Source organism: Pantherophis guttatus, chromosome 1 (genome assembly GCF_059756535.1).
Source record: "Pantherophis guttatus breed Tessera chromosome 1, ASM5975653v1, whole genome shotgun sequence".
Lineage (NCBI taxonomy): Eukaryota > Metazoa > Chordata > Lepidosauria > Squamata > Colubridae > Pantherophis > Pantherophis guttatus.
This window is the reverse complement of record NC_142063.1, coordinates 339,056,290-339,075,355: the sequence shown is the minus strand read 5'-3', so window position 1 is coordinate 339,075,355 and position 19,066 is coordinate 339,056,290. Positions and strand designations below refer to the sequence as shown.

Below are 19,066 nucleotides of genomic sequence, written 5' to 3'. Positions count from 1 at the left end.
GGTTGTAAAATGGGGCAAAGCTCGCTTAACAAGTGTCTGACTTAAGAACAGACATTTTGGGCTTGATGGTGCTCATAAGTCGAGAACTACCTGTATTTTCGATTTTTTTTCCTCTTCTGCCGCATTCTGCCAACCACTCTTCGAGGGGAGGGTGAGCACGGCAGCCAAAGTTTTAAGAGAAGACTCCGCAGCAATTTTACGATTTTCCCCTTCTCTTTGGGGCGTCTTTCCAACCTTTAGCTCCCAATTACCTCCTTTGGATTATGGGAGTTGAAGTCCAGCTCATCTGGATGCTCCCGGGGGCAACCAGAGCGAGAGATTTCCTTTTTTTGGGTTGGCGTGTGGCTGACTTCTGAGGGCACTCAGGAAAACATGCCTTCAGAGAGGCCCTTATCTGATGGCAGCGCCCGCTTGCCTGCGTCACGGAGCTTGGCTTTATAATTGGGGTTCGCTTGTTAATCTTTCCATGCCAGCATCTGCAAGAAGCTGCGACGGAAGCACCATTTCACTTTAATTGAAGGTCAAGGATCTCTGTGGAATCTGCGAAGATTGTAAAGAGATCAGCAGTGGGCCCTTGAAACACCTAGATAACGCACAACCGTTTAGAGTTCTCGCCTCTCTCCCCAGCACACAAAGCCACGCTGGAGCCTCTTTATTGATACACTCACAGTGTTTTTTATTTTTTTTTGCAGCTTAGAAATTTATTGGAAATAAAAAGTATTGGCTCTCAAATTTGTAAGGTCGTCATTGGGTACCTATATAGCAGGGGTGAAATCCAGCAGGCTCTGACAGGTTCTGGAGAACTGGTAGCGGAAATTTTGAGCAGTTTGGAGAACCGGCATATATCACCTCTGGCTGGCCCCAGAGTGGGGAGGAAATGGAGATTTTGCAATATCCTTTCCCCAGGTGGGAGGAGGAAATGGGGATTTTGCAGTATCCTTCCCCTGGAGTGGGGTGGGAATGGAGATTTTGCAGTATCTTTCCCCTGCCACTCCATGCCCACCAAGCCATGCCCACAGAACCGGTAGTAAAAAAAATTGAATTTCACCACTGCTATATAGGTAGGTGGTCCTCAACTTATGATCCCACTTCAGTCCAAAAATTCGGTGGCTAAGTGAGACATTTGTTCAGCGAATTTTGCCCCATTTTTACGACCTTTCTTGCCACAGTTGTTATGTGAATCACTGCAGGTGTTAATTTAGTTGTCCGCATTCCGGACAACTTTAGCATTCCGAGTAAGGCACCCATTGAAAGCAGAACTCCGAGGCAGGTAGATTCCCCAAAGGACATGCTTATTGGATACATCATATCGGCACAGCCGGTGAAAACCAACTCTGAAAGTTCCCGTGGTTTTCACCTAATTAAAAGAGTAAAGCTTCCCTCCTCCCCTGTGTCACATTGTCCCCATTGTCCAATGAATATAGCTGGCAGGCTCCTCTCCTCCTTCACCAGCCACCTGTTACGATGACCTTGGTTCCCTACAGGAAAACTTTTTGTTTTGACTGTTAGCCGGGCTATCTACTTTCCTCCTCCCTTCCCCCTCTCAGGCTTCGTGGCAACTATGAGGCAGCACAAAATGGCTTCATCCAGGTTCTCTTCAGAGTTGAAAGTAGTAACAGAGTCGTTAAGCGGTTTCCCCATTGATTTTGTTTATCAGAAGGTCGCAAAAGGTGACCGCGGGACACTTGTAATTGCCATAAATATGAGTCACCAAGCATCTGAATTTTGATCACATGACCATGGGAATGCCACAATGGCCCTAAATGTGAAAAACAGTCATAAGTCAGTGCTGTTGTGACTTTGAAAGGTCCCTAAATGAACCGTTGTAAAACGAGGACCACCTGCAATGGTTGCAGAGGGACAATGAATCAGAATACAGGTAGTTCGTGACTTACAACCTTTTGTTTAGTGACTGTTCAAAGTTACAACAGCACTGAAAAAAGTGACATGACCGGTTTTCACACTTATGACTGTTGCGGCATTTCTGTGGTCACACAATCAAAATTCGGACGCTTGGCAACTGACACGTATTTATGATGGTTGCAGTGCCCCAAGATCATGTGATCCCTTTTGTGACTGTAGGAAGTTAGCATCCACCCCTTTCCTAGAAGAATGAAATATTTTAGGAAATATTAAAAAGGCAGAATATTATGTTTCCCTGTATGAGAAATGGAGAAGCATGCTTTAAAGACGAAGCAGCTCCCATCTTCCTGCCCCCACCCTTTGTCAATGGGCCAGAGGCAGAAACCCAATCCTTTGTCAAAGGACCATCATCTGCAACACAATAGGACCCATCTAGCAACAGAAACTCACCACATGGCACCTGGGAAGATTACATCAGCCAGCAAGGCCAGCTAAGACCCCCACCCCCTGGGAGTCTGACAACCAATCAGGATACTCTTCCTGTGCCCCAGGAAGTTCAAAGCCCAGAGAGGGCATAAAACCCAGGGATTCACTGCGTTTCAGCCCCTTTTCTGTTCAGGAATTCAAACCATGTGATCCTGTCCACCATTAAACCATCTTTCCAAGCAATCTCCATGTTTCCAGTGTCTTTTTTCCCCACTTGGAGCTGAACCCAGAAGGATATTTCTTCTAACATGACCTTCTGACGAGCAAAGTCAATGGGGAAGCCAGATTCACTTAAAAATCGTGTTTCCAACATAACAGGTGCAGTGATTCACTTAACAACGGTGGCAAGGAAGTTTGTAAAATGGGGCAAAAACTCCCTTGCCCAGCAATGGAAATTTTGGGCTCAGTTGTGGTCGTAAATTGAGGATAATCTATGCAATGAATCAAGCAGAGTATGATTATGAATTAAATGCTCAACAATAAGAGCCTCTTTTGAAATGATCTACAATGCGGGGATTTTTGTGGGATGCTTTTCCAAGAAAGTCTGCAAAAAAATCTTCCTAAGATCAATGGAACCTCAGCTAAAAATCAGAATGTTAAATAGAAACAGCAATTAACAAATTAACAGTGAACAAAGAACTAACTCGACAAAGCCAACAATAAAACAATGCTAAGGCAGTTGTGCTATGAGACCTCATAGCGCATAATTAAAAACCCACAATGCTGAAGAGAAAATAAAGGAAAGGAAAGAAATTGCAAGAATTGCAAGAAAATCTAATAATTGCTTTGAGAGCCAGTGTGGTTAAGGGCTGAAGGCATCAGGCCAGAAAGTAGGAGACCAGGAGTTCTAGCCCATTTTGAGCACAAAGCCAGCTGGGTGACCTTGGGCCAGTCCCTCTCTCTCAGCCCTAGGAAGGAGGCAATGGCAAACCACTTCTGAAAAACCTTGAAACCAAGAAAAGTGTAGGGACTTTTTCAGGCAGTTGCCAGGAGTAAAAAACTGACGAAGCACCAATAAATAAATAAATAAATAAATGTTACAATGGAAACCCAACTGGGCATGGAGTACAGATAGTCCTCGACTTAACAGCAGTTCATTTAATGACCGTTCAAAGTTACAACAGCATTGAAAAAAAGTGACTTAAAACTGTGCATACAAACGTGCATACAACTGTCACAGCATCCTAACAGTCCTCTGATCAAAATTTGGGCACATGGCCACTGGCATATATTAATGACAGTAGCGGCATCCTGGTGTACAAAGTTAGCACCCATCCCTCTCCTAGAAGAATGAAATATTTTGGGAAATATTAAAAAAGGCAGAATATTATATTTCCCTAATGGAGAAACATGCTCATGGAAAACAGCCCCCACCTTTCTTAATAGACCCAGCAGGACTGGGCCAGCCTATCTACAAGACAAAAGACCTTCAGCTCCAGGGTGATGGGATTAGCCCTCACTCAAGATCCAAACCAGGACAAAGCCATTAAGACACAATAGGATTGCCCAATGCCCTTTCCAGGGGTGGGTTCTAAATTTTTTTACTTTACTTTTTTATTTTGTGGGCGTGGCTTGATGGTCATGTGACAATTGTTTAGGATTTAGCAGAGGTACTGGTCTACCAGGCTTTTAACTGCTTGCAGAGCTGTACCGATCTATCCATTTATTTTTTACAGGCACCGGTCTACTCATTTGTTTTTGGAGGCACCGGTCTACCACCAAACTGCCTTTTACCACTGATCAGCTGTAGGGCGGCCCTTTGAAGCCCCGTGGCAAGAGTTTAAACAGTTTTTTTCCTTATAGCCCATCAGCTGGGACTCAGGAGGCAGCAATAGATTGGGGGTGGGGCCAAATAAAAGGTAAGAATAATGCAGGGGTGGGGGGGGCGGGGGGATGGGGGGGACAGAACCGGTTCGGTGATGTCATATCGTCACCGCTACTGGCTCGGCGGAACCGGGCAGAACCGGGAGGAACCCACCGCTGGCCCTTTCAGAACACAAGCCTCTTCATTGCATCACCCAGCAAGCTTCAAACAAGCCTGGGACTCAGACAGCCTACAAAGTTAGCTGCGATCCCTACAACAGCCAATAGAATACATATTCTTGCACAGGAACAGGAAGTTCAAGTGCAAAGCCCAAGAGAGGGTAACAAATAACTCTCTCTCTCTCAACTCCATGTGGTCAACTGCCCAGAACCATGTGCTTGGTGGTTCTGCTTCACCATTAAACCATCTTTCCAATCAGCCTCCAAGTTTCCAGTGTCTTTCTCCCGGCCTGGAACTGAACCAGATGGATATTTCTTCCAACACTGGGGGTCATGTAATCGCCATTTGTGACCTTCCCAGCCAGCGTCCGACAAGCAAAACCAGTGGAAGAAACTTGATTCACTTAACAACTGCACCATTCACTCAACAACCGCAGCGATTTGCTCACCCAGCACCGGGGTGGTGGGGAGAGAGAGAGGAGGTCACAAAATCAAGAGCGACTCAATTTACAACTGCCTTGCCTAGCAACAGAACTTCTGGGCCCAATTGTGGTCGTAAATCGAGGACTATTGATGGATAGGAATGTCCATTTCCGGATGCATCAAGATAAAAAGATGTTGCCTCCTTCAGAGAAGAGAAGTAACTGACAAGGAGGCCTTGTCAGATTTAAGAGACAAAAAATTTATTATGGTGAAAGAGGCCTCTCAGGTCTTAGATACAATTTTACATTTCTGGATATACACACACAATCTCGCACATCTATCCCTGAGTAATGTACCACGTTAGAAAGGGGGTCCTAAATTTACGGAGAAGGGAGTTCAGTCCTTGTTAGACACCGATTCCCATACCAGCATCTCCTAGACAGAGAAAAAGGTGTCATGCTATTAATTCCGAGCTGTGAAAACACCCGCCATTGTCGATCGTCGCAAAGCTGGGTCTCGGTGCGAAATGTTGTCAGGGATATAAAGCACAATAAGACCCCACTCAGAAGCGCGAAAGATTATTTGTGTGAAGTGGCCCTGCTGCTCCTTTTTTAAAAATATATCTATATATCTACTGCAAGATCGCCAGTGACCATAAAATGATTATTGAGGAATATAATGTTCCAAAAGAAAAGTGAAGTAGGTTGGGAGGATGGAGAGAGAAGGCTATTTAAGCAACAAAGTGCTTTTGAGCCTGAACAATCGAAATGAAAAAAATAATTGCATTCCCCCCCTTTTTTGGGGGGGGGGTCCTCCAGCTTTTCTTATCAATGACTTTATCACCTTTGGGATTTTATTTTGCACGTTATTTAGGCTTCACTGTAATCCCTGCTATTCTGCCATTGACACCTCCTTAATACCTTATCTAATGCCTCTGACACTTCTGGTGTGCGCCTGCCACCCTTTTATAATAGAGAACGGCTCCAACAAAGGGGGAAAGGAAAACCGGACGGGCGGAGGGGAAACATGGAGGAATGACTAGCCGCTCCGGATGCGGAGCCAAGCAGGAGCCAAGAGAAAGGGGTCCCAAGGTGGCTTCGTCCTCAACTGAAGTGGACTTTGCCATCATCTAACAGCTCCTACAGTTTTGACGGTTGACAAAAAAATAATAATGGAGGATTCATTAAACGTGAGGTAATCTTTATACTAGGGACGCGGTGGCTCAGTGGCCAAGACGCTGAGCTTGTCGATCAACAGGTTGGCAGTTCAGCGGTTCGAATCCCTAGTGCCGCTCCCGGTGAGCTCCCATTACTTGTCCCAGCTTCTGCCAACCTAGCAGTTCGAAGGCACGTAAAAAATGCAAGTAGAAAAATAGGGACCACCTTTGGTGGGAAGGGAACAGCGTTCCATGCGCCCTTGGCATTCAGTCATGCCGGCCACATGACCACGGAGACATCTTTGGACAGCGCTGGCTCTTCGGCTTTGAAACGGAAATGAGCACCGCCCCCTAGAGTCAGGAACGACTAGCACATATGTGCGAGGGGAAACTTTACCATTACCTATTAAAACTCTCATTCTTGTAGCCTTAAGTGGGCAAAACAGTACAATGTAGGAAAAGACTTTTTCAATCAGAGTATCTCCAAATGAGCTAATTGACAGAATGTGTCGAAAATCCAGGACGCAGGGCTCCCACAGAATTGAAATTTGGTAAATGTTATAAAGCATATTATGGTGCAAGCATTATCATGAAGCATTGCATGACATCATCATATAGGTCAAAGTTCACCAACCTTTCCGGGTTGGCGGCCTAGAGTGGGGGGAAGGGCCAAAGAGGGGATGATTTTGTGGGAGGGGTAGACGCATGTGCGTGCACACAAACACCTATTGCTTGCACAAGTGGGGTCACAAGCGCCTGCAACAAGGCTTGCGCGAGTGGACCGCGAGTGCCCATGCGAATGGGGCCACGAGCATCCATGATACTTGGGATGCTCGTGTGAGTGGAGCTATACGTGCACACAGGCCAGCTACTCATGTGGCCCAGTGGCCAATAGGCTGCGGCCCACAGGTTGGGGACCCCTGATATAGGTAGTCCTATATAACCCAGAGTAAAGGTTCCTCAATATGAACCAAGTTTGCAACTGATCTCACTTCAAAGGGACTGCCTTAAACAAGGCTGCCTGTTTTAAAAGCCCAAGACTCAAAATGAAAATTGCTGGAATAGAAAGGGAAATTTAGGGGCACCAGGCACACCCAATGTAAAATCACAGATGCAGCAGGTGGGTTCTACTTACCTTTACTACCGGTTCGCAACGGGATCGTGCGCAGATCGCCTATGATGACATCCGGGGCGGTGGGCGGAGCCTCCCGCCGGTTTTACTACCAGTTCTTGCGAACTGGTCCAAATCAGGGGCAACCCACCACTACGATGCAGGTAGTCTTTAATTCACAACAATTCAAATTAGTGATTGTTCGAAGTTACAATGGCACTGAAAAAAGTGACTTATGAGTCCATTTTTCATACTTACAAGTTACAACTGCAGCATCTCGTGGTCACCTGATCAAAATTCTGGCACTTGTCAACTGGCATGTGTTTATGACAGTTGCACACTCCCAAGGTCATGTGATCACCATTGGTAACCTTCCCAGCCGGTTTCCGATGAGCAAAGTGAATGGGGAATGCCAGATTTACTTAATGACCGCATGATTTACCTAATGACTGCAGTGATTCACTTAACAACTGTGGCAAAAAAGGTCATCAAATGGGGCAAAGCTCATTTAACAACTGTTGCTTAGCAACAGAAATGTTGGGCTCAATTGTGGACATAAGTCGAGGACTATCTGTACTATTAAAACTCTTGTTGCTGTAATCTTGAAGTGGGCAAAATGGTACGTCATAGGGCATCTGGCAGCCAAGAAGGCTCCAAACCCATTTGCACTACTCAGGTGACTCTGAGGATACAGACAAACCCCCAAGTGGGCTCAAAAAGGATGCAAATGACCAGCTGTCTGCAAGAAATATAAATTCTTCCATTCCCCACCATCCAGTCAGAGCTGAAGAAGCTGCTTGGATGATAAGTGAAATGTCTTCAAAAGAAAAAACAAGAAAGTCCAGTTGCCTATAGAACAGAACAGAACAGAACAGAACAGAACAGAACAGAACAGAACAGAACAGAACAGAATAGAATAGAATAGAATAGAATAGAATAGAATAGAATAGAATAGAGTTGAAACAGTTTATGTCCAGGATGCAAGGTGTCTGTCGATATTTTCACAGTCCTCTTTTTGACTCGTGCACCTTTGGGACAACCATGACCTGGATGACTGAGAATCTCCATAGACCCCATGGTTGGACATCCATAACTTTTTTAAATGGGAAAATTAGATATGCCATGGTTAGACATACCTGGTTTACAAGTCTACACAAGACTTCACTGAATAACCTACAGTGGTTGCTTTTATATATTCATCCCTCCAAACCAACGTTTAGCCATCCAGGAATGCTTCCAAATGAAAGCCTACCTCCCTTTGAATGCTCCAGCACTGGATGTTTTTAAGAAGAGTTTGGATAACCATTTGTCTGAAGTGGTGAAGGGTTTCCTGCCTAAGCAGGGGGTTGGACTAGAAGACCTCCAAAGTCCCTTCCAACTCTGTTATTCTATTCTATTCTATTCTATTCTATTCTATTCTATTCTATTCTATTCTATTCTATTCTATTCTATTCTATTCTATTCTATTCTATTCTATTCTGTTCTGTTCTGTTCTTGTCAGATGTAAATGCCTTATTCCCTAATGTGTAAATAATGTATATATGGGATATCGAGGGTTAACTTATTCTTTGTTTACTAATGTATTCATAATTCACCACTCCCATTCTTGACTCCGCCCTTTGTATATATAAGGAACCACCCTCACCATTTTCCTCGCTTCTATCTGTGAATATTCAGTGAATATAGAATGCCTGTTATGATTAAAGAGAAATATATTTAAACTAATAATCTTTATTATTATTATTGAGTCTGATCCTAAAAATATTGCAACAAACTGGTAGCAGAGGATGGTTAATTGACTCAATAAATACTTAAAAATGTCTAAGAAAGATAGGCCCAACACCAGGGCCTACAGCAAAGAAATAGAAACTGAACAAGAAATAATCAACGAATCCACAAACGCGATCTCGAGAGAATCCGAAGAGTACTCTACAGAAGAAGAAGAACTAATAAATGAAAATAACGACCAGGAGGAAATCGAAATAGAAAATAACGAACTCAGGTCAGAAATATTGAAGCTATTAAAAAGCCAGAAGAATGATGAAAGTCTCATCGCGAATCTCCAAGAAATGCTGAAAAACAGCGGAGCAGCGAGAGAGAAAAATATCGTCAAAGAGAAACCCAAAGACCAAAAAACTGTGAGTGATATGACTACAGAGAAAGTCATTACGAAAAAGAAAAGATGTGATACCGCGCGAAATTTTGAATGGCAGCCATCTTGGTTTCAACAAGCCTCCAAAGGGTGCGAAGCAGAGCCAATCAAAATGCTCAGTTCAAAATTTCTGGCGCGAAAAACGTTATCAGACAACGAAAGTGAAAAGGAAGATTCGGAATCTCCAGAAGAACCCGAATCAGAAAGCGAAGACGATTTAACCAAATCCCAAATAAAATCAGCAATGAAGACGCTTTTTGCTGCATTTGGGCCAAAATTAAAAATTTCCAAAACGCCAACGAAGAAGCAAGAGAACAAGCCGATACCTCAAGACCTACACGCTCCCATCCTGACTTCGAGAGCGACGACGCACGAGCCCAGAGAGCCATGCCGATTCCGTCCCACGCCGCAGACCGGATCGAATATCAACGCACACAAGAGAAAGAGAAGAACAGCCGTCGCCATCAGAACCCCTAAAACCGAACCAGAGACCGACTCGTCTGAAGAGGAGCAGAGCGAACGAGCTGAAAAGGAGAGAACCTTCCACGACGATGCCAAAGAAGAAATGAGCAACGCGCATGTGCGAAACCACGTAGACGGCCCCGAAAGACTTGAACTGGCCAGAGAACCACGCAGACTCGTTGCGAGCATCCCCATGCCGTTTTGCAATTTCCTGCACTTGCGAGATCACGGACTTCCTCAGGTTGTAAGTAATGGACAAAATAATGTGGGAAACTTACCCAGTGATTTCCCAAAACTTAGAGTTGATGGCATTAATTTGCAAGAGTGGTATCAACAGCTCCAGGTTGTCTTTATGAAAGAAAATTTACTATTCTTTATCACTAGTCCTCCAAGAAGACCTTGGACTTTAAAAATAGATTGTTTACATCATAGAGCATTCTTCTTAATCATATCTAGCGTATCTCCTGCAATGTATCATAGTATCAAACCAAACCTAACTGTTTCAGAAATAATTCAATGCATGTTTAATCTGTTTCACAGCGACAGTGTAGCTACCACTACAAGAATGTCTAAGGATTTCTTTTCTTCCAGAGTAAAACCAGGGGTTTCCATAAGTGAGCATTTGATATATCTAAACAAAATAAGAGCTGAGCTGCATCTGAGGGGGGAAGTGATTTCAGATCAAACAATGAAGAGTGTTATTATCAATTCACTTGATTCATCATGGGATAGTTTTATGTCACACTTAGACACCATCAATCTAGGATATTTATCCATAGAGAGCCTATCTAACAAATTAATAGCAGAAGACAATTCAAGAAAAAATCGTTCTAGCAATCACACAGAACACAAATCTTTTAGGAAGGTAGCTTTCCAAGAAAAATACAATGAAGTTTTTAAATGCCACAATTGTGGATCCAGGGAACACAATAGAAGAGACTGTCCCAAAATATCAAAGGAGAGACATAGGCCAGAATATAGAAGCAGATACAATCATAGACAGTCTTCCACTGATAGATATAAATATAGAAGCCCGCCAAATTACAGAGAAAGTAGAGGGGGTAGAGAAAATTCAAAAGAGAGAAAATCTGGTTCACTGAATGGACTAAATAAACAAGACAGCACTAAAACACAACAAAATGAGAACAATAATTGGCTTATCGATTCTGGAGCAACTAATCACACCACTAATAACAAAAATATTCTGTCCTCATTTACAGAAGATAAGTTTGTAATAAAAGTAGCTAATCAAGAAAAGGTTCAAGTATTAGGCAGAGGAAACATAACATTGCCTGGTCTAGGAAAAATAGAGGGGGTATTGTTAATTCCTGAAATACCTCATAACATACTAAGTGTCATAAAACTGAGTAGAGATTCTGACATCAATGTAGTTTTCTCAAAGGGGAAAGCAACTTTAGAGAAAGACAAAACAAATGTAGGCACTGTGATGATTAAAGGAGGCCTACCCTATCTGGTAACAAAAGAAAGATGGTTACATAACATTGATTCAAATATGGAAGATTGTATTGAGGCAGATGATGAAAATGTTAGTAACAGTGACAACGATGAATGTAAAATATCTCATGATCACACAAATACACACAAAGAGAAGAAACCAAGAATAGGTAAACCAATTCATGATGAGTGTGCTCACATCTTACATAGGAAGTTAGGACATGCAAGTTTTCCTGTAGTACAAAAAATGACTGAACATGCAGAAGGTGTTAAAATAAAAAATTGTGAAAATTATTTGGTATGCTCAGTATGTAAATCCACTAAACTAAAAACTAGTCCCAGGCCAAAAAAATCCAACAGATCAACTAACAAAATTTTTGACTTAGTACATATGGACTTAGTTGGTCCATTAACTCCATCAATCACTTATAGAAAACGTTACTTCCTAACAATAGTAGATGACTACAGTCGCTATGGTTTTGTTTACACATTAAAACACAAAGATGAAACCTTCCAGAAATTTAAGGAATTCTACAAACGCATAGAAACTCAACATAATATCAAAATAAAACAAATTATGACAGATAGGGGATGTGAATTCATGTCTAAAGAATTCTCCCAATGGTTAAAGGATAGAGGGATGCTACATTTCACCTCTAGTCCATTTTCTGCATTCCAAAACGGGATTGCAGAGAGAAAAAATTCCACACTACAAACCATGATTAGATGCACATTAGAGGATGCTGGTTTAGGCAAACAATTTTGGTCAGAAGCCTTACATTATTCAAATTATACTCAAAATAGAACCTGGTCCAGTATTGTGAATAAAACACCATATGAGGTGATGTATAATAGGAAACCCAAATTAGCACACATGCACATATTTGGAGTCACTGCAGACGTACACATACCTAAACAGTTGAGAAAAAAAGGAGAAAACGTATCCAGAAGATTAAGATTTATGGGATATGAAACTGGCACCAAAGGGTACAGATTCATTGATAATAGTAACAAATTTATAGTCTCCAGAACAGCTGTGTTCCATGAACAAGCCAATTGGTCTAAATTACATCTTAATGAAATATTTCCAGATAAATGCAATGATACAAAATCTTGTGAGGGAGGAACAATAGAAAATCAAAATGTCAACAAAAATACAAACAAAACCAAAACTTGGACAAATAGTCAACACAAAATAAAGACAGACACATTAACAAAAAAGGAAGCAAGATATTTGCATGACAACCATAGCAAACCTGAAAGAGCTATTAGAAACAATAGAAATCAAATACCAGGTAAATACAGAGATTATATAATGCATATGGATGGTGAACAAATAACACCTAATACATATGAGGAAGTATTAAAACTCCCTTATGAAGAAAAGGAAAGGTGGGAACTAGCTATGAAAAAAGAGATGGAAAGTTTGCAAGGATTAAATGTATTCACACCTACGACTGCACCTAAAGATAAAACAATCATAGGTACTAGGTGGATTTATAAAATTAAGAATCTAGAGGGAGGCAATACTCTATACAAAGCCAGATTAGTTGCACAAGGTTATGCACAAAAGTATCCGGAGGACTATACTGACACATACTCCCCCACAGTGAGAACAGAGAGTGTTAAAACAGCTCTGGTAGTGGCATCTGCACTCAATCTTGATGTATTCCAATATGACATACAGACCGCGTACTTACACGCAAAATTAGATAAGGAAATATATGTAAGGGCACCACACAGTCAATACACTAATAAGAATGAAATCTGGCTATTGAACAAGAGTCTATACGGGTTAAAACAATCTGGCAAAAGATGGTATGATTGTTTGGTAAAAGTACTTAAGACCATGGATTTTAACGCTACCACCGCTGATAACTGTTTCTTTGTAAAAAAAAGTGATGATCACATTGAATTTGTGTTAATTTATGTAGATGATATTTTATATATAGGAAAACACAAGGAGAGAAGAGAAACCTTTGTAAATAAGCTAAACGAACATTTTTCGTTGAAATCTCTAGGTAAAGTAAACAAATACCTTGGCGTACAAATTAACAAAACTAGAAGGGGATTCAAACTTACTCAGAAAGATAAGATTATTGAACTTCTAAACAAATGCAATTTAAACAATGCTAAACCATGTGACACTCCTATGCAGACTGATTTCCTTAGAAACACTGATGAGTCTTCCCCTGAATTCAAAGATAATACATTTTATAGATCAGTCATAGGTTCACTTCTTTATATATCTAATTGGACCAGGCCAGATATTGCATTACCTCTCAATCTATTGTCAAGACATGTTAGTAAACCAACTATGTATCATTGGGAAGCTGTCAAAAGAATTCTAAGATATCTAAAAAATAGATTAGACTTTTGTTTAATATTAGAACCTAGTAATGACAAAGAACCAAAACTTACTTGTTACGCAGATGCGGATTGGGCTGGAGATATATCATGCAGAAAGAGCACTTCTGGTTATATTTTTCTATTAAATAACTGTCCAGTTTACTGGTACACTGGTAAACAAGAACTGGTAGCCACTTCAACCACAGAAGCGGAATATGTTTGTTTATCCAAAGCTGCAAATAACCTTGTATGGTTTAATGATTTGATTTCAGATGTCTGGAAGAAACCTGCTTTACCTTTTGTTATGCATGAAGATAATAAAGCAGCCATTGAAATATCCAGATCCGATGCCATTGGACAAAGATCCAGGCATATAGATATAAAGTTTAAACATGTGAGACAATTGTCTCAAGATGGATTCATCAAAGCAGTGCATTGTGATACATCTGAACAATTAGCTGACATATTAACGAAACCTTTACCTTCTAAACAGCACAAATATTTAACTTCAAAATTATATGTCTTATACTGTCCTGAATCTGAATGTAATTGATGTTGTATAGCGAACCGGCATTTAGAGGGGGATTTGTCAGATGTAAATGCCTTATTCCCTAATGTGTAAATAATGTATATATGGGATATCGAGGGTTAACTTATTCTTTGTTTACTAATGTATTCATAATTCACCACTCCCATTCTTGACTCCGCCCTTTGTATATATAAGGAACCACCCTCACCATTTTCCTCGCTTCTATCTGTGAATATTCAGTGAATATAGAATGCCTGTTATGATTAAAGAGAAATATATTTAAACTAATAATCTTTATAATTATTATTGAGTCTGATCCTAAAAATATTGCAACAGTTCTGTTCTGTTCTGTTCTTTTTTTTTGGATATTTTTTTTTATTATGGGTAAATTGAGACTTTTTGAGCATTAAATCATAAAAGTGTAGAAACTCTTTTTATGCTGTACTTTCACTCTTTTCAGCACCTGCCACTTGGATCTTCGCTTTTCCTTTCGCTGCCTTTTCCTCTCTGAGTTTGTGATTTTTAGCATGGCGCAGAATAGTGTTACGCCTCATAGTTTTGACATATGTGTTCAGTTGAACCACGATTCTCAAATTCTTCAGTGGATTCTTCTTAAGGACTCTACGATGGATCTTCTTCTTGGGTGGACGTAGGGCCTTCTGGATCTCCTGGCTTTTTAGGATCCTTCCAAGATCAGTATTGGTCATCTTATGCATTGGCAGATTGTAGCTACTTTTCAGGATGGCAGGCTTGTGCCAAGTGCCGTATAAGTCATCCAACTTGCAGATTACTATTTCTATTCTATTCTATTCTATTCTATTCTATTCTATTCTATTCTATTCTATTCTATTCTATTCTATTCTATTCTATTCTACTCTACTCTACTCTACTCTACTCTACTCTACTCTACTCTACTCTACTCTATCCTATTCTATTCTACTTTCTTTCTTTATTAAATTGATATGCCGCCCATCTCTCTCTGTCCAAAGTGACATTTTGCTCTTTGCATCTTGTGAAAATATTGGGGTACACATTTGCCGGAGTTATACTTTGGAGGGTAAAGAGCGCTGCTGGGTGCTCTCCCAAATATTAAATTTTGAAACCTTAGAACGTCATAGGTAGGTAAATAAATGTGTGTCTTGGGTGACTTCACTCCCAAATAGGCTCTCTAAAGTGGGAATGATAGTAGCTGTATTGTAAGTGTATTACATGCTAATTTGAGCAATAAATTTGCCTGAGCTGCAGTGCTGAAGCAATTAATAAACCTCAAAGATCACTTGCCTGCCCTGATGGCTTTCTTTACCGTAGTGAAGTATATTCAAGAAAAGAGTGGGTTTATTGCTCCTGGGTTTTTTTTAAAAAACTTTTTATTTTTTAAAAAAAGGCTTTAATTATTAGTGACACCGTGCAAATAGCTTCCTACGACAGGAATACCAACTACTTAACTCTCTGACCTTATTATTCAAATAAACACTTCTTATTAAAGCAATGTGGTTCGTTCGTCAAGACATCAAATCAGCTGTCATAGCAGTGGATTGGAATATTCCCCATCGCGTCAGCAGGGAGCAGGCAGTCTTGGTTAAGGATGGGATGACTACCAATAAAAGAGTATTTGTAGCTCAGGGTTGAGCTCAGGGGTCTTGGGTGCTCTCTCAGCTGGGTTGTTTTCTTGCCAAACTAGGTAACATTATCAGTGCCACTAAGGAATGGGGTTTACTCTCAGTTGAGTCAACCCCAGAGGTGGTATTCAGCCGGTTCACACTGGTTTGCACGAATCGTTGGTGGAAATTTGGCCAAGGTCGCCGAACCGGTAGCAATGGCCGGCTGGCCACGCCCCTGAACCGGTCCCCCAGTCGGCGCTCACTCGCTCCGCCCGCCATATTCGTTGCTGCCATGTTCTTCATGCACGGGCATCCCATTGCCTTGCAAGTCCAGTGGGATGTGCATGCATGAAGAACATGGTGGCGACGGAAGTAGCTTTTTCCGTAACCTCCGGTATTTTTCAGCGGCCTGAGGCCAGCTGCCACTATCTCTTTTGCCAACGGCTTTCCAGCAGCAGCAGCTGGCTGAGGGCCGCCAAAAACTCCGGGCAGCTTGCCTTCTGGACTCTGGACCAGCTGCTACGGCTGGTCCGCTATGGAAGGTAAACAGCCCAAACGAAGAGGCGGTGGTGGGGGAGGAAGCGGGGCTAGGGCCAGGACTGCTAAAGGAGGGAAAACGGGGGCGACTGGGGAAGGGAGGGTGGGATAGAAAGGTGGAAATTTCCCAAAAAATCCTACCTTTTCCTGTGGGCATGGCTAGGTGGCGGGGTGTGTGTCATGTGACTGAGTGGGTGTGGGTGTGAGTGACGTCAAGTTAGCCATGCCCACTCAGTCACATGACCCCCACCTAGCCACAACTATTGAACCGGTAGCTAAAATTTTTGAAACCCATCACTGGTCAACTCAGTTGGACATCTGCAAGAAAACAACTGTTGGAAGAAATATCCATCTGGTTCAGTTCCAAGTGGGGAGAAAGGCACTGGAAACATGGAGGCTGATTGGAAAAATGGTTTAATGGTGAAGCAGACCCACCAAGCACCTGTGATTCTGGGTAGCTGACCACATGGAATGGAGAATGAGGGTTATTTATACCCTCTTCCTGTTCCTGTGGCAAGGGCCTGTATTCTATTGGCTGCTGTCAGACTCCCATGGGGCCATGTGAGGTCATATGTCAAGTTTTGTGGTCGTCTCGAATAAAATGCATTTCAAACAAAATCTTTGAAGAAAAAACTCCTTTTTATTGAGCACGACATCCTAACCTGACTCCAAACGAAGCCAACTCTGATGTCCAGCCCCAAAACCCTCCCTTTCCATTCCCCACTCCCCTGCACTCATTGGCCATCTTCCAAGTCATTCTACCCCAATCTACTCCATCTCAAAGGAATTCCCCCCTCCCATCTCATCTCCTTGGAAACATTATCTCCAGAGAAAATAAGTAGGTGAAAAGTCAGCCGTCCCTTTCCAGACGCCTTCGCTTCTCCTTCTTATGCCAGCACTAGAGTAAATGCAGGTTGAAGTGCTGACATCATGTTTGTCTTGAAGTCATGTTTGGTTGAAGTACGCTGATGCAATGAAGGGGCTGAGGACTAATCCTACCTTTGTTCAGACCTTGCTACTGGGAGTAATGAATTACCAAATCCTCATTTCTAAAGGTTGGGCTCAGTATCTTGCTCCCTGCTTGGGGGCAGAGGGCTGAGGCTCTGAGTTTCTGTCTTTAGAAACACATTTCCCCTTTAGGGAAATATAATTTCTGCCTTTTTTAATATCTCTCAAAATACTTCATTCTTCTAGGAGGGGTGGGTGCTAACTTTCTACACCAGGGGTTCCCAACCTTTCGGACCTCAGGGACCACTACATTCATAATTTTAAATCCCGCGGACCACTAACAGGATCTGCCTAATGACCGGCTGGGTGGGCGTGGCTAGGTGGTCATGTGACTGGGTGGGCATGGCCAACTCGATGGCCAACTCGATGTCACTCACATTGAGGGCTGCCTCGCCAGCCTCTACTCACCCTTCCCCTCCCAGCCACTCTTTACCTGCCCGCCAGGGCTCCTTAGGGCCCCAACAGGAAGCAGTTGTTGAAGCTAAGCAGCCACCACGAAAAAGAGTTGGCAAAACAGTTCAGTTCAAATTGGATCTGACCGAGAAGGAGGCTCAGCAGAAGCACCTCACTGAGGACTAGGAGCATAGGCTTTCCAAGCTGATTTAGTGCAATATAAAAAAATGCAAATAATTTTTCTGCAGACCACCAACATTTTCTCGCGGACCACCAGTGGTCCACGGACCACCAGTTGGTGACCACTGTTCTACACAACCAAGCTCAGAAAGCATCAAGGAGCCCTCGATGGGAGGACTACTATGGAAATACCCCCCCTCCCAAATGTTGATTTCAATCTCTAGTCTTCCATCTCTGTTCCAGTGTTTCTCAACCTTGGCAAATATAAGACATGTAGATATGCAGATCATATTTGATGTCGTCCGGGGGGTGGGTGGAGCCTCCTGAATTGGGGCGAACTGGTAGCTACTACGGTGTTACCGTAGCGGAGGCGGTGGCGGGAGGCTCCGCCCACCCACCCGGACGACATCAAATATGATCTGATCATAGAAGTGGCACGCGCATGCGCAAACCAGTAGCAAAGGTAAATGAAAACCACCCCTGATGTAGACTTCAACTCCCAGAATTCCCAGGCCAGATCATGAATCCCATGGTCATTGAGCAAATCCATTAAGTTTCCCCCATTGACTTTGCTTGTTGGAAGCTGGCTGGGACATTTGCAAATGGCAATCACAGGACCCCGAGATGTGTACAACGGTCGTAAATGCATGCTGGTTGCCAAGCAGCTGAATTCTGATCGTGTGACCAGGGAGATGCTGCAATAGTTGTAAGTGCGAGGGCTGGTTGTAATTTGCTTTTTTCAGTGCCGTTGTAACTTCCAACAATCAGTATGTTGTGAGTCAAGGACTACCTGTATCGGTTAAAGCAGTGGCCCGCAACTTTTGGGGCACCAGGGACCGATTCTGTGGAGGGAGGTTTTTCCGTGGACCGGAGGGGCCACGATTTCTCATGATGCCTGCGTCCTGCGGATGGGGCTTCACTTGTTTGTGCTGCCCAGTTTCTGGCCCACTGCCAGTCCACGGATCAGGGGTTTGGGACCCCAGAGCTAAAGAACTGGCAGTTATGATTTCACATTGTTGTGCATACACTCGTACATCATAGCAGGGGTGGGTTCTAATTTTTTTTACTACTGGTTCTGTGGGCATGGCTTATTTTGTGGGTGTGGCTTGGAGGTCATGTGACTAGGTGGGCGTGGCTAGCTGGTCAGAGTTATTTCTGGAAGGTCCTCGCACTTACGACCAGTCCTCGCACTTATGACCCGACTCATTTGTTTGCTTTTAACACTGATCAGCTGTAGGACGGCCCTTTGAAGCCCCGCGGCAAGAGTTTAAACGGTTTTTTTCCCTCTAGTCATCAGCTGGGACTCAGGCGGCAGCAATAGATTGGGGGTGGGACCAAATAAAAGGTAAGAATAATGTGGGTGGGGGGTGGAGGGCGG

The 19,066-nt window shown here is 42.8% G+C and overlaps 1 long non-coding RNA gene across 1 annotated transcript in view; it reads left to right on the top strand.

The window, feature by feature from the left end:
- Positions 1 to 19,066, top strand: part of LOC148116993 (uncharacterized) — a 61,989-nt gene that overhangs the window by 1,616 nt on the left and 41,307 nt on the right. The gene's annotated exons all lie outside the window — the stretch shown is intronic.